At 23.7% G+C, this 16,869-nt stretch overlaps 1 protein-coding gene across 2 annotated transcripts in view; it reads right to left on the bottom strand.

The window, feature by feature from the left end:
- LOC132920352 (regulating synaptic membrane exocytosis protein 1) overlaps positions 1 to 12,874 on the bottom strand; it is a 187,858-nt gene extending 174,984 nt beyond the window's left edge. For both annotated transcript variants that reach the window (XM_060982679.1, XM_060982678.1), the window contains exon 1: positions 12,700 to 12,874. The gene's annotated coding sequence lies outside the window, so the exon portion shown is untranslated. The remainder of the gene's footprint in view (positions 1 to 12,699) is intronic.
- Positions 12,875 to 16,869: the final 3,995 nt, after the last annotated feature.

Below are 16,869 nucleotides of genomic sequence, written 5' to 3'. Positions count from 1 at the left end.
TTCAAATCTAATATTTAAGCTAACAACAAAAATAAGAAACTGAAATAACTAGTCCAAATTATTGGTATGTTGTGCGTTAATAAAACGGAGTCTACCCATACGGGCATGACGTCCTCTTAATGTTACTACCTACAGTATTATACGCAAATTAAATAATTATAAAACACCGCTGTTATTAATAATAACAATAATAATAATATTGAGCTTTAGCCGGTAACTATATTCTATATCAAGGTTGGCCAACCTTTTTCTATATCATGCCAATTGCCAAATAAAAAATACAAAATTGAAAATACTATGCCATAAAATACTTTTTATTTACATTACAATAATATAATTATTATAATATATGTTATTTTATCTGGTGCCAGCGGGCCATTCAATAACGTCAAATGTGTCACAAAAGGCACACGTGCCACAGGTTGGACATCTCTGTTCTATATGCAATATGCATGTATGTTATATTTATATATTCATTAACTATCCAAAACGTATATTTCATTTATCAGATTTCTCCGTTAAAATGTGTACGATAATCCATAGTTAATTTTTTATCAAATAAAAACATCATATAACTAAGAACCGTTTTAAAATTACATTTAACTTATTAAATCATTATTTTCACAGATCTGCCATTTCATTTAACGCTGCACTATCAGTAATAAAATAACCATTTATCATTATTTATTTATTGCTAATTCGAACGGGTTAATGTTAATGCCCAATACAATTATAAAACAAAATGTAGTAATAGTTATGAATCTAAGAATAGATGATGGCTTTTTTTAAAATTGTTATATAATGCCTATTAAAAGATAGATACGTGTCAAATATAACACATAAATCACTATTTTCAACTATCCAAAGAAGTAGAATATTATCTAAATAATAGTTAATGAAAACTATTACATGCAATCAACTTTCTGAAACACTTTTTGAAAAAATCGATTTTTATTTTATGTTGTTACTCAAAAATGAGAATATAGTCTAGAATTTGTCACCAAATATCATTATATTTTGACTCTTTACATGCTATTTATTTTATTTTTACATTTGGAGTTTATTTTTATTTATGATTAAAAAAAACTTGAAAATTGGGAACAAGTGCAGATTTTCCTTACAACTAAATATTTCAAAAATATATATTATGAGTAAAATGTCATTATATTATAAAGTTTGAATTTTTGTCAAAATCACGAAAATATATCAATTTATTAAGTTTTAGTTAAAACCGATTTTCGCATAATTTACAATAACTTTTTTTATATATTTAAAAAGGAATTCCATACTGGCGGATCACGAATCATTTATAAAATCAAAATTTACTTTTTACTATTATAAGTTAAAACTCATTTTTTCACACTCTTTTTGGTATATATTTATAAAAAAATTATCAAATTAGGTATATGAAATGTAATAATAAACATTTTGATTCTTGGTATCATTTAATTTAACCATGTGGCTCACGAACATATTCATATTAGCCATTCATTTTTTCAAAATGTAAAATGTATTTTTTAACAATTATAATAATAAATAAAAACATAGATAAGCTATTCAATTTTTTAATTAAAAACACACAAAAAAAATTTTTAATAGGGTAGTGTTAGTATGTCTGGGAGCATGCTCTACGTGAAATATATAACCTCCATATAATAGCGTTGACATGTGCGCTATTGGAGTACATAAACACTGCCATAATATTCTAGCAAGCCGATTCAAGTTACTATTATGATTCGTAGTCAGATAAACAACGATGCGTAATAGAATTCAGGTGCGAACCCAATGCAAAATTAGAAACAATAATCAATATATGAAACGATTAACGAGACGATGACAGTAAACATAATTTTCGTCGCTCCTTTCTATTTTATTTTCAAAATACTCCTACCGACGTGTATGTAAAATATATAAATTTATGTAAAAAAAAAAACAGCTATTACTTTTGGAGTCTCTCAGATCGGTATAAATTATTCATGCACTACGGGATAAGTCCCCTGGATAAAAAGAAAACGGGTGAGGTAGAACACGACGAACGGACCGCGCGTTCTGATCATTACAAAACTGTTTTTCCGCACTTTCTGTTCGGCGCAACAGACTTTGTGTTTGCTTTGCTTCGTTCCTTCATCCCGGACTGCTGATAAGTGCAAACAAGATTTCAGTAATGCCAACTATTCGTTTAAGGAATTTGATTTAAACCACAGTCGTTTTGAAATAAATAGTTAACAAAATAATACCTGACATAATCATATTTTGTCCTTCATTTAAGATATTTAATTTTCAAATCGTAATTATATACTATAAATGTATAATACCATCTTTGTTTAGAAACAAAAACGAAAGCACACATAATATAAATATTTTTACGATTTAATAGATGCATTTATTATGATATTGTAGTGTTAAATATAATTTATAATTTTTATAATAAAACAGTCTAAAAGTTTCAACCAATGTATAATAAGAAAATAATTATTTTACATGGTTAAATTCTTGCTGAAAATAGTCAAAAATCATAAATATTAACATATGTATATTGTATTATATATATATATTATATTCAGTAATTAAAAATCAACATTAAATATTATATAACATTTTATAAAAACAAAAGAAATGAACCATACGATTAAATAAAAACATATTTTATAAACAAATATATCTTTATTATGTTTGAAACAAAAAAAAACTGCTAAAGCATAAAAAATACCCATTGTTCAGAACATCATAAATGTATAAATATTATATTTTATTTTATATTTAGATATAGTAAACATGCAATAACAATAAAACTAGTAAACAATAACAATAATAAGTTACAGAACAGCTATGATTTCAGAAAAATAAAACTATATACAAAGAGAAATAAACAATCATGATTAAAAATCCAAAAAAGGTGGGATCATTATTGGCATTAGACATTTAAATGGTTCGTTTTGTTGGAAAATTATGATGGCTCTAGGGAAATAGAAAATTTTATTATAATATGTAAAACGAAAAGGAATTTTACAATATACTAAGAATATAGTAAGGTAAGAGAATCGATTCTGTTTTAAAATATAAATATAAATACAATAATTTGAATATAATAAATCAATCATAATATTATATTTATTAGTTTTCCTTCATATTCAATTTTCTTGTATCAGTGTCATAGGGGAGACCTTAATTCTTTTCTTGCATTTTTGCAATGCTAGAATACCTACTTATCACCTATTCACCAATTACTTTATGACTCCCTTTGTTTATAATGTATTTACTAGTTTACTACACATCTACATTTTTTATGACTACAATTATGTTGTATACTTAACATAACAATTTATTAGTATTAATATTATTGTAGACCATAACCATAGGCGCAATAAGACCTCTAGAACGTGGGATGCTAAAACTGTTGACAGTTTACCAATTGATGGTATTTCATTTAAACAATAATTGTTAGGTATAAAAAACAAGGGGTGCTAAAGACCTTTTTGCACCCCCCCCCCCCCTAGTTGCGCCACTGAACATAACCAATATAATAAGCATATTAATATCATTCTATCAAAATATGTTTTATTTAATTTTTTGTTCAAATATCATTATTTACTAGTAATAATACAAAATCATAACTTTTAACTTGTATCAAACGTATTATATAAAACAAGCTATATCTTACATTATACAATAGGATAGTTAAAAATAAAAAATATTTTAATAAAGCTGCTAAACAAATTTAAATTATATACATACGTATACATAATAATCAAACTATAATCGTGTTTATAGCAAAAATAGGGTCCACTTAAATTTATTTTCTAAAATACATGCTTATCATTACAATTGGACATTTATAAATACAAATTACAAATAATTTATCGTTATCATAGATTTACCTCGAATTCTATAAATATCTAAATTAATGATATAGGATACTTATAAGAAATGTTTGTACAATAAACTACGACTAACCAACAAAAAAAAAGATTGGGGGCATGTGCCCAAAGATCCCCCCCCCCCGGCTACGGAACTGGCCTATATAATATTGATATTGTAACAAATTTAATAATTAAATATCACTTAATAATTTTGTTATATTAAATTTAATAGTTGGCGAAGAAGTTGTTAGTTTAAACTTTAAATTAAGGTAGGCTAAAGTTTAATTACGTGCTCTCGACAAGTGTATCACAGTTCGTTGATAGAAGGTTATCCACAACCGATAACTTATTTAATTATTTTCACTTTTTTTAACTTAAAACACGATAAAAGTGTATCATCTCTTACGATAAATATAAATAGGAATTTTATAATTGTGATTCATTAACATATTCACCTATATAATATACATATGACTTTAAAACTCACTTGTACAGTGAAAAATAAAAGGTTTGACATTTTATTCATGATGTGAAAAACTTGACAATAGAATATATAGGTTATATGAAGGAAATTCCTATCCATGAAATTCCAGTATCTTAATTAAAATTCGCTCTCGCGTTCTTTTCGTGCAATAATTTTATTGTTATGCGTCAATGGTTTTTACGATACTATTATAAAGTAAAAGGCTCTTAAACGAGTGAAATCTTTTTTTCAATAACCATCCTTTACAAAAATGTGTGATAAGGGAATTTTTAAATCGCTTTTGCCCCCAGCAACAAGTTGACGGGATTCTCGCCCCTGCAACAATATAAAAACCACCTCCTTAATCACATCAGTATATGTATATAGAGTATAGAGTATGGACTATAACTATATATATTTCGATCGATATGTGTATTGTATCGAGTGGTTGAGCTTTAGGTGAATATCAATTCAAATGATAGTTTTGGGAATACCAATATAAGAATATATCCCCTTGAGTGATGTAATATAGTTTTATTAAATAAAGAAAATATTATTGATACTATTATATAAATAATATATTATTATACTACTTAATAAAATATACATGCAATATTTAATCCTAGCTGTATAATAAAGTTAAATCTTTTTTAAAAAAATAAGTATATTTTTCAATCATACCACTTATTTTTTTAAAGTTTTGATGACACACATGTATTATAATTTATAGGTACGTTTCACATAAATAATTTATAAGATATCTCAATTATTGAGTCTATTATAGACTTGTCCAAATTATATTTATATTTTCATAAGCATCTTCAATAGTGCGCCCTATCTATTACTTCTATCATAGTTTAAGTACCTAATATTTAAAAGTATTAAAAGTACAGAAAATATAATAGTAAATATAATTAGTATTACCTAAGTATAAATAATTCCATTAATTCATTATTAAATACATTTTTGTGAATCAAATTCTATTTAAAATAACTACTCAAATACAATGATTTATTATCACATTAAAATTTCTGTATAATAATATACTTAGATGTATGTATAATTATATTTCAGATGTGTATATATTTTTGATCTAAGCAGTGAACTACTAAATTGTATTTTTATTTTTAAAGAAAAACTGGAAAACTTCGCTCTACTTTATAGTCAGTCTTTTATTTGTAAGTTAAATTTAAATTTATTGATAATTCATTATTATACGAAAAACGATTCTAAGTGGAATCCTTTGTTTCTAAAGATATTTTATTGCAGTAATATATTTATATTACTATAAGTCGTTAATTTTTCAGCTTGACTTTATTTTTCAAAATATAAAAGTAAAATTATACCTATTATTAATAATATTTTTTTCGTAAATCAAAAATAATAAATAACGATTGAATATATTTTATACAGTTATACGCTAATAAGTTTATAACTATTGGGTTTGAATTCGAAAACAAATGCTTTTTTTTAGTGATGATAGAAAAATAATTCTCATACAAAAATGTGTTTCGTTTAATTTCTAATTTCATTAATTTTGCTTTTTTTATTTTATTGTGTTTAATTATCAATTTATCGTAATTATTTTGTACGTATTTATGATACTAATCGATAAATGTTTACGAAAACGACGCGTTATCAATGTTATGTTTAATATAAAATTATCAAAAAAAAATAATAATAATAATGGATAATATGCTTTGTTTTTTTTAATTGTTTACAGAAATTACCTTCTAATTCAAATCTTACTAAATATAATAATCTCTACGTAATTTTTAATTATTTTGGGAACCATTTTTTTTTTGTACTAAAGATACACAAAGATCCACGTTTAATTTGTTCAAATTATTTAAACTATCAAATTTATATTTTTTACAAACTTAATTGTTTAAACGAATTCCTATAATTATTATTCATAAACATTTTATTCGTGATTTAGATGGCGAAGATACATAGATATAATAGTAATTCTAATAGCTTAATTAAATAGTAATATAAATTAAGAATTTGAATCAGAGAATATTATTCAGATTTTATTAAGTGGCAAGAGCATTTTTATACAGCTACTAAGAAGATCTTACATAATATCTAATTCTATAATAAATAATAATATGTATTACTTTTACAAAAAAAAACTATAGGTATCTTAATTAAAACAACTTGTGTTGTACCAACTTTTAAGTATTTTAGCATTTATATGGGTAATTTTGGATATTTTTAGTTCAATATCTACTGTAGTAAATCACTGTAATTAATTATGATTTTACTGATTTTAGCTAGGTACCATTAAATCCTAGTACTAATAATAAGTAATTTATTATTGTATTAAGGCCTATGGGTAATACTAAACAAATAATTTATAGCATAGTCCTATAAATAAAACGTTATTTATAGAATTTCAGTTTTTTCATAAAATATCTAAATCATAAATTAAACATACACTTATTACTTTAAAATTTATACTTCCTTCATAAACACTTTGTTACAATTCTATACTATTTAGATAAAAAAAAAAAAACTTTTTCCGTATAATATATACAGCATTATATCATTATAAATTATGCATTAAAAATTATACAAAGACTGAATGTTAGAAACTCAATATCTCAACACAAGACAGTTTGTATTATTGTTTTAAATCTATAAGCAATACATAATACATTTTATTGTATTAGAAAACAATTCTAAATAGAATTAAATTTATTATGGTCTTTATTGGATGTTTTTAAGGTTTTAAGTGAGTTTAAAAAAAACTACGAATTTCTTATTTATTTGTATCGAATTAATACATATAATACTCAAAACAATTGTATACCATTTAATAAATATAAATAAATTGTACTAAAATTTAATCCAAAATAATATTAAAGTGAAATAATGAAATTAATAATTTTCAAAAATTATGCATTCGTAAAATTGTGTTATCTGCTTAAGTCTTACTCAGTATAAAATGTCTATCAAAGTATATAGTTAAATAAATAATTCAAATAATATGCTTGTTATTATTTATAAAATTAATTAATTTTATAGTAAAATTCAAGTATACGCTCTTGAAGTAAATTTTCTAAGCTAATTATTTAAACTTAAAAACAATTAATTAGATATATATGTTATGATGAATTTATTTATTTGAACTACATCAATTTTAAAGTCACATGAAATGTTTGTGCTTTTGTTATTTAACTGTATGACAACACATTGTTATGTATTTATTAAAGCCATATGCAAGGTATATCATGAAGATCTAACAATTTTAAATTTAAAATACATTTTAATCCGTCAAATCTTCGTAAGATAACCTGTATATTTTCTGCGATAAATACATTTTTTTTTTTAAGATTCATGATGATGTTTATGAACCATTTTTTTTTATTGAAGATATATTTTAGTTTAATAAAGAATTAAACTTGTGCATCAATCAAAATGTAATTAATTCACAAATATGTATACAAAAAATATACTTAAAAATAGATATTTTATTTTAATATTACGAATTCTATAAACATAAATACGATACTCATTATGTTTTCGAATTAATTTTCTAGTCAACTGCAAATTACTAAAAAAATAAAACAATCATTCATGTTTGATTAATTTAGACTAATTGTCTACTGTTTTTATTTGTATTAAACTTTGTGGTTTTTATGTTCCTTCGTTCATTCCCCAATCCCTCTTTTTTGTTGACTGAAAAGAATAGCGTATAATTATTTTAACAGTGGCATTAATCCTCGGACAACTTAGTCTTTGGATTTTCTTGAAGTAATAAAAAAATAGTATGATCGATTCTTCTTTAGTTAACTTTCTTATTAATACCAAGGTTGAATGTAAAGAATAAAAAAATAAACAGGATAAATACATAAGATGACATGAAAATTATTAAGAGCAGAGCGATAATTTGTTTTTTAGCTAAATAGTAATTTTTCATTTTCATACGTTCTTATTTTATAATCTTTTAAATTAACATTTAACAATGTGTACAATCATTTTTTCACTTAAATGAACTGAGGCCATGGTTATTTTTCGAATGATTCTGTTCGTTTATTCTGTTGTTTACTATATAAGATATTTATTTCCTAGTTTACGGATGTTTTTAGAATTTAAATTCCTCATCAAATTAATTTGTGCGTAAGTATTTTAACTACTATGTCGAAAATAGTTTTGGATATAATAATAGTAACTTTATATTTTAAAATATAAATATTAAATTATGTTTAACCCAAATCTATAATACACTACATAATAATAAAGACATTTAAAAATAGCATCGTATTTAAATTAAATAATAAATGTTTTCTATTATTTAAAATTTAGTCTTCATAACAAATATTTGCTATAAGACATTTTAAACATTTTAAATCACATCCAACATGCATAATAGAAAATTATTAACAATATTAAATGATAATTATAATTCAAACATTTCAAACTTAAACTTGTATTTATTTTAAACGACATTTGTTTAAACAATTAACGATTATTTTTGATTCAAATAATAATTTTGAACAATTAAATTTTAGCTATTTATTTACATTCTGGGTAAGGCGATGAATGTATTGATAATACAGTGATGTGATTTTTGTGTGTAAGTTAACAATGTTTGATATTTTGTTGTAATTGAAAAACGAATAACCGAAGATGTTTGAAATTTTTCTTATAAATAGCGATAAAAAATTATTCGCTTTATTTAAAAATGTATATAAAACAAAATGGTCCACATTTTCACACCTTTTTTATATATAATTATGATTAGAATAATGATGAGTTAGTTTCTGCAAAATGGCCAGTAGGTAGCTTAATTTTAGGAACTTAATTATCAATATATATAAGTATTTATGTATGTATGACGTATGTATGTATATGTCATGTAATGTACTATATTGCAATAGTGTTGATTTTTTTTAACCATATTCTAAACATTTATTTAATTCAAATTCAGTTGTAGACTTATTATATTAATATAATTTTTATGTTTAAACATTATGAATAAAGTAAATGTACCTATATACCAAATGGTAAATGTGTACTTTAGTTTTACAATAAGACTTCAACAACAATAGTTATTTGACCTACAGTACTTAACAAAACAATTTGTTCATTAATTATTCATTTTAAAACTTAATACAATAACGATGAAAAAGTCTTACAATATTTCAATAAAATTAAAAAATATTTTCCTGTAAAATCAATAGGCCAAGTAGGTACTTTTATCAATTACCAACAAAATTTTGAATAAACTTGTAAAACAAATAGTAACATATGGAGTCCTTTCCATATCATTTATACAATTTAATTAGGCTTACTATTTGTATTGTTATTTTTATAACTTAAAATAATTAAATTGACAAGAGAAATATTTTTTTTCTATAACTGAGCACCAACAATAATTAACTGATTATGGAAAATATTATAAATATCCTATTGCCATATTATTTTAAACTTTTAAATTCTTTTGTATTACATATTTAAACATGGCATTATGAGAATAGATACCTAAAGTCGTATATATCATTATGCCATCCATCACTCCATAAAAAAATCATTTAAATTATTAATCAATAATCAGTGAGCATACCCGTGAATCTGCTTTATTTCATTGCTCAGGATGATTCACCGAGCATGTCGCCCTTTTTTAATTTAATAATGTAATTATTTAAAATCTTATTTTTAGAATTGTTGTATATTATACTTACCATATTTTCGAATATTTTAAAATGTTGTACCATTTAAGAAGTATCTTATGGCAAAACAAACTTCTGTTTTTTTCTAAAGAAAACAACACTTTTTTACTTTAATTATTCAGTACATTATTTTTTTATCTAATGTCAAATGTATCTTAATCGAAATTCGAACAAGTTGTTTTTGACTTATTAAACTTAATGAACTAAAAATAATTATAAAAAATTATAGTTTATGTCCTATGATACTAGCTCGGGCACCCAACTATGATTTTACATAGAATTAAAAAGATGTATTTAATATTTGTTTAATCGTGTTCAGGTGTTCTTATTAGTTATTATTCAGATAATTATTATAATTGTAAAATGTTATAATTAACTACTATATAATTTGTTAATTAAAAACAAACTTTTTCTATCCTTCCTATTTTATTGAATCTCTTATCTAACTTTTTCCATCATTTTAAAAATAAATATTTCAAAATATATTTTATACATTATAAAAATGTATGCAATGTATTATATGCTTAAGCATATTTATTATCTTAAATGCATAATATTTAATAACTCAGAAACTACTCGTTTAAATTGTTATTTAGATATATAAACAATTTAAACATAAATTATCTGCTAAATAACTAAGTAAAAAAATAGTACTTATTATTTGAAAAAGAAAAGTTTGTTTTATTACAAAGTACAGGTCTTTAAAAATATTTAAAAATTAGATTATGAATAACTGTATTATTAAGTATTAAAGAAAAACGAAATTAAGCATGATTTCTGAATCACTATTATTCATATTTTATCTGCTATAATAGTGAGGGCATTTATAAATATTATAATACATTTGTACCAAAACAAAACAACGATTATTTTCCAAAAAATTAGTGTAAACAAGTATTGATAGTTGAGAAACCAATAAATGTGAATTATATTTATTTATGAAATCTATATGTTTTATATACAAAATATAGTATCTAATTAATAAACTTTAAATATTTGACGTAATATATTAAATTGGCGAGGGAACTTGGGGGGGATTTATCTTCCTGGACTGATGAAAATTATAAAATTATTGGCCAATCTAGGGTCGTACGAAAGCTTAATAATTTGTACATTTTAAATTAAATTAAATCTATTAATAAGTGACTACTATATTTATATGCACAATAATATTTTTATAAATGATAGCCGATAATTATAGTAGTTATTATTTTTTATTTTTTTTTTTTTTACTTATGACTCAAATTTAAACTATTTTACAGTCTACAACTTTTTTTAACGTTTAAGCTATGTGTTTGAAAAAACATTATAAAAACAAAATATTTATTTAATTTACATTGCAGTATTGCACACATAATTTAATGAACTATAACGTCAAGCTCATAATTTTTAATTTAAATTTTATTCAAAAATACAAAACTATCGTATATTTTGTTTCATTTTTACCGATTCCATATCAGTTTAACATTTATTTAAATTAATTAATCATTTATAAAAAAAATTCAAGTATTTTCAATTGACAATTAAAAAACATTTATACATTTAAACATATACACACTTTTAGCGTAAAGCCGTAAGCATCATTTGTTTAATATTTATTGCACAATTATTCAGATCAAATTTAGTTAAGTATCTATTCTATATTATACTCAGAAGAATATTTAAAATTTATTTTATTAATTTTCATTATTGCAGTGAATTTAAAATTTCAATTACATTTTTAAATATATCTATTTGCATTTAAAAAAATAAAGTTCATCTCATTTGTACAACAATCATTAGTACCTGTTTCGAATCCTTGAAATATATACTAAAACGTAATAAGTATAATTATTAAGTAATTTATATTTTATATTTTGATAAGCATAATATAATTCTTTTGAAAAATCGAGTTTATTAAATATAAATTAATAATGTGGTTATATAGTGTATTTCTTTATAGTTTTTACATTATATAATTAACTATTATAATATCTTACAATAAATTGAATATAAATAACTGTTATAAATATATTTAATACATTTTTTCATGTTTTATGTACATAATGAGTTCCTATACAAACTGTGCAATAAACCAAATAAAACTAAAATATTATAACATTTATAACTATTTATGAAAAATAAAAAACTATTAATTTATTAATATAATATTCTATTATATTATACGTTATTTTTATTTATAAATGCACTGACATTTGTCATATGTATCAATTTGAAACAATAAAACAATACAGTTTAATTTAGTGTATATATTATATATATATATATATGTGTGTGTGTGTGTGTGTGTGTGTGTGTGTGTGTGTGTGTGTGTGTGTGTGTATACCAGATACCTACATATTGTATACAGACGAACTAAAAAATATTATAAAATAATCAATTTCAGCTCACAGTTTTTAGTCAGGAAAAAATAACAACTTACAATAATATTATTCTGTTTCGTAATTTATCAGATATAATAATAATATGTATTATTAATATTCGTTTAATTGCAATTATTATTCAACCTCCACTGCTGTAGCCTACAGTCTACTCGATATTATCCGTTAATATTAAATTTCGATTCTATCTGTCGCAGTTTGTTTTCCGATATTATTACATAACATGCGTATTATAATATTACAATGACTCTAGGTATATTTTATTGTATTTCGACACAATCCGGAAATCTGAAAACTGAACACTGTTCGGGACTTACGGTGAAACAACTCGGCCTGCGTGACGACTGCAGGATCGCCAATGCATGTAGATACGCGTTTTATGTCGGTGAACACTTGTTGCGGGACAGAGGACGGAAGATGTTGGGGTGGAACGGGACCGCGGGGATCGTCGTCGGTTACTCGGCCGGTGCGCGACTACTACTATCGCACGGATTCCAAAAGCCGACGCCACAGCCATTCGTCGGCGGCGGCGGCAACAGCGACAAGCGGATAACGCCGGCAGAGAGAGCTCCGCCGTCGACCCCGTGTGCTCCGTCCTTTGTTCTCGTCGTTAAATCCTCATTCGTTATTATTATTATTACTATTATTATATGTACATAATTACTTTATTACGGGGACATCGCCCACTCACAAACATTGGACAGCACAGCTTTCAATGGATGTCCGGTGACATTGGATTTTTTTTTTTATTTTTAAAATATTTTTAGTATCATTATACGCATATTGACGCTTTGGTTATGATCGTCGTTGACGGTATTGTCAAAAAGTCTAGTTATAATACAAAGTTTTAAAATTAATGCTGTTATAATTGGCCAACGAAACCAGATAAACGTATTTTGGTTACAATAATTAAATCGATTTTAAAATAATGATTGTATCAATAAGTCTTATGAAAATAACAGTAAAAATGTATTTATTTCTAAATTATTTATACATATAGGTACAGAATTTTGCGCGGTAGTTTGTCATAATCACATGTCCACATTTTAAAGTTGTTTAATAACACGAATAATCAAATTATAAAGACCACTTTAACCTAATAAATCCCAGCGGGACGCCCAATTCATCATACATAGTCGATTATCGATTATTATCCTCAATTATTTTTTAATATTATAATATTTCTTGAGGATTCCGTCCAGAAATCAAACATAATCTTGAATAAGTAATTGTATGCATTTTAATAAGAAGGGTTAAGATTTTAGCGTATTTCGTTGTAAACTCAATTTATAATTGAATTTACAACTGTGTTCGTAAACACATGAACATATCCATTGGAGCCTAAATTATCATCTTAGAGAATAAACAAGAATAAAATAAAAAAATTCTTACAAAATATAAACACAATTTATTTTAAGTTATAATAAATAGCAAAATTATCTAATAAGAAGTCTAAAAAGTAGTGGCGTAGTGCGAGCTATTTGGTTTAAGGTTTAGTGATCGATAAAATATTGTCGAAATATCATATGAACGAATTATTTTTTAGTCGAAAAACGTATAGTTGAATATTTTAATTAATATGGCTAAAATGTATTGAGGTCGAATGTGTTTTTAGTCGAAGTAAAATTAACAAACGTCGCTTATTACAAATTATGATAATTAAGATAGTATATATAAGAAAATAATAAAATTTCACAATGTACCTACATTTAAAATAAGTGCACAAAGGCTCATAGGTTATGATTTATTGGAGTACTTAATAGGAATAGCTCAACATTTTAAACTAAAATTGTTTTCAATTCTATAATATTAACTTAATTCATTTTTTTTAACATTAACTTACCATTTGTTTTTATATTTATATTTATAACTTTATACAATATTTTTTTATCATAATATATTTCAATTGTATACAATTTTGATCACTTGAATTTTCTATATTGTTTCTTGATCAAAAATGTGTTCAACCAGATGATATTTCGATCACTAGACTTTCGACCACTACAGTTTCAATCAGATCACCCACCCCTAAAAAAGTGAACTTTAACTCATAAACATTATCAAACCTAGAAAATTATAAAACGAGCGCTTTATAAATGTTCTCATTAAAAGTACAATTATGTATTAAACTTATTATTTAAATTCAAAATATATCTTAAAACCTTTAATAGTTTATAAATCAAGTAATAATCTAACTAATAGACTAAAAACTTGTCGTGTACCTACCAAATGAAATTATTTTAAAAAGCTATATACAATATATCAATACTACTAGCTGCTTAGTAAATAAGCTTAAGCTTAATTCTGTTTATAAAATAAACTATAACTTCATTATATTATAATATTAATAAATAATATATAGTCAGTATTATTATGTATTTCTATTTTAATGTATGATAAGTAGAAATATTAAAACATATCTGTAGGGATATATTTTTTTTTTAAAAATGTATAAAGCCAAGTTTCATATTCACAGTAAATAAAAATTAATTTAACAACATAAAAAAATTGGACATTATTTACACATTGGTTGAGCCACTATTTTTCAATGTCGCGGGTATGTGGGTGGATGTTCTACTACATTTTAAAGTGATAATAAATCATCAAACTAAAAAAACAGTTCAAAGTAAATCTCATTTTACCATAGTTTTTAAGTTGTATATTTTAAATTTAAATTTTTACAAGGATGACCACTATATGTTATGGTCCTTATCTGGTTAACAAATAAAAATATGTATATACGGCTTAGTATTTGCACTGTTTTTGTTACATAACACTGTATAATAGTTTTATAGTATATTTTAAAATTTTAATTCATTTAAAACAAACTTGAACACACAAAATACCTACCTTTTTAAATTAATAAGCAGCTTGATTGCCCTGCAGTAGCGTTAAAACATAAAATATTCCTATTAAAGTCACACTCATTTTTCCCATTTTATTGGAATACGTATAATTTTTACGGTTTCTATTTTTTACAAATTTTATTCTTAATTAAATATATTATTCTGATAAAAATATTCTCTAGTGACTATGTGAAAAATATTTCTACGAATGTATATTAAAACTCAGGATGGTCAAAATATTCAAATTTAAATAATCAAATATTCAAATTATTCATAGTCTTACGTATTGATTAAATTATCCAAATCATGTATATGATTATGCAATATACATATATGCAATATAAATTTAATTCAATCAGTTTCACTATATATTATAAATCAGTCATTAATTGTCATAAATACATACCTTTTTTTCAAATCCCACTTATCAATCGGCGTAGATGTGTTAAATAATCATTCGAAATATATACTGTAAACAGTTATAGTTAGTTGATAAATATTTTTGATTTGCATAATGTTAATAACGTAAACAATTCTATTATAAACTCGTAAATATGTACTATATAATATACATACTACATAGTATGATATTATTTAAATAATATCATTCTATTTATAAAACTTAAAAATAGTTATGTATTACTAAATGTATTAGTCAGTGCATGAATTTATTTAAAAAAATTCTAAAAAATAATAATAATAAAATAAACTAATATAGATTAAAAAAAACACCAGTTTATGTAGTATTAATATAGTTGAGTATGTTACAATGAAAAATTTTACAATTTTAGTCAATATTTTATTTTAAAGCTACATTATTAGATATTCCCCTGATAAATGTGGGAATATAGTTTTTAACATATCTATCAACTAATTTAAAAACACGTTTGTCCGTGTATCTAAATTGTTTTACTTTTTCCGTGGACTATTATCCGTTACCAAATTTTCGTACTGTGTATCCGTTCCTGATTGTTATTTATTAATTTTACATAAACTGATGTTTTTTTTTTTTTATATTATTTAATTTTATTATTATTATTTTTTAGAATTTTTTTTTATCTAAATAACTTCATGCATTTATTTTGTTTAAAATGTTATTAAACTAACTTAACCTTAGATATTTAATTTTCACTTTAGCTTGTATTTTGTCTTTATCGCCGAAACGACAGCGCCGAAAAGTCCAATTCCCATTTTGAAGGCACAGTGTATAGGCAATTTCAGTACATTATCGTGTAGGTGGTATTAAAAATGTATCCAGTTGACCGGCTCGTTGAGTGGCGTATTTAAGGGGGTGATAGGGGCGATAGCCTACTCCCCCATATATTTCATTCTTTGTATAAATATTTGCTATATATATTTTATTAAGACATTAAAAATTATTATGTGTTAGTGTATAGTTTAACTAAGGTTAATTACAGAAAAATATGTTTAGTGGTTGTACCGTATGGACCTAAATAATAAAATACATGTACTGCATTCTCTTCTAATTACACAATAACTTTCTTGTTATTATTTGCTATAGTTACTACATTTTATTTTAGCATATATATATGATATTGATAATACTGAATTTTATAAATTGTATGATCATATGATATTACATAAACAATTTCTACAATATTTAATCTAATTCTTTTTATG

The sequence above is a fragment of the Rhopalosiphum padi genome, chromosome 2, assembly GCF_020882245.1.
Source record: "Rhopalosiphum padi isolate XX-2018 chromosome 2, ASM2088224v1, whole genome shotgun sequence".
NCBI classification, from domain to species: Eukaryota; Metazoa; Arthropoda; class Insecta; order Hemiptera; family Aphididae; genus Rhopalosiphum; species Rhopalosiphum padi.
Note: the sequence above shows the minus strand (reverse complement) of the source record. Positions and strands in the feature narration are given on the sequence as shown.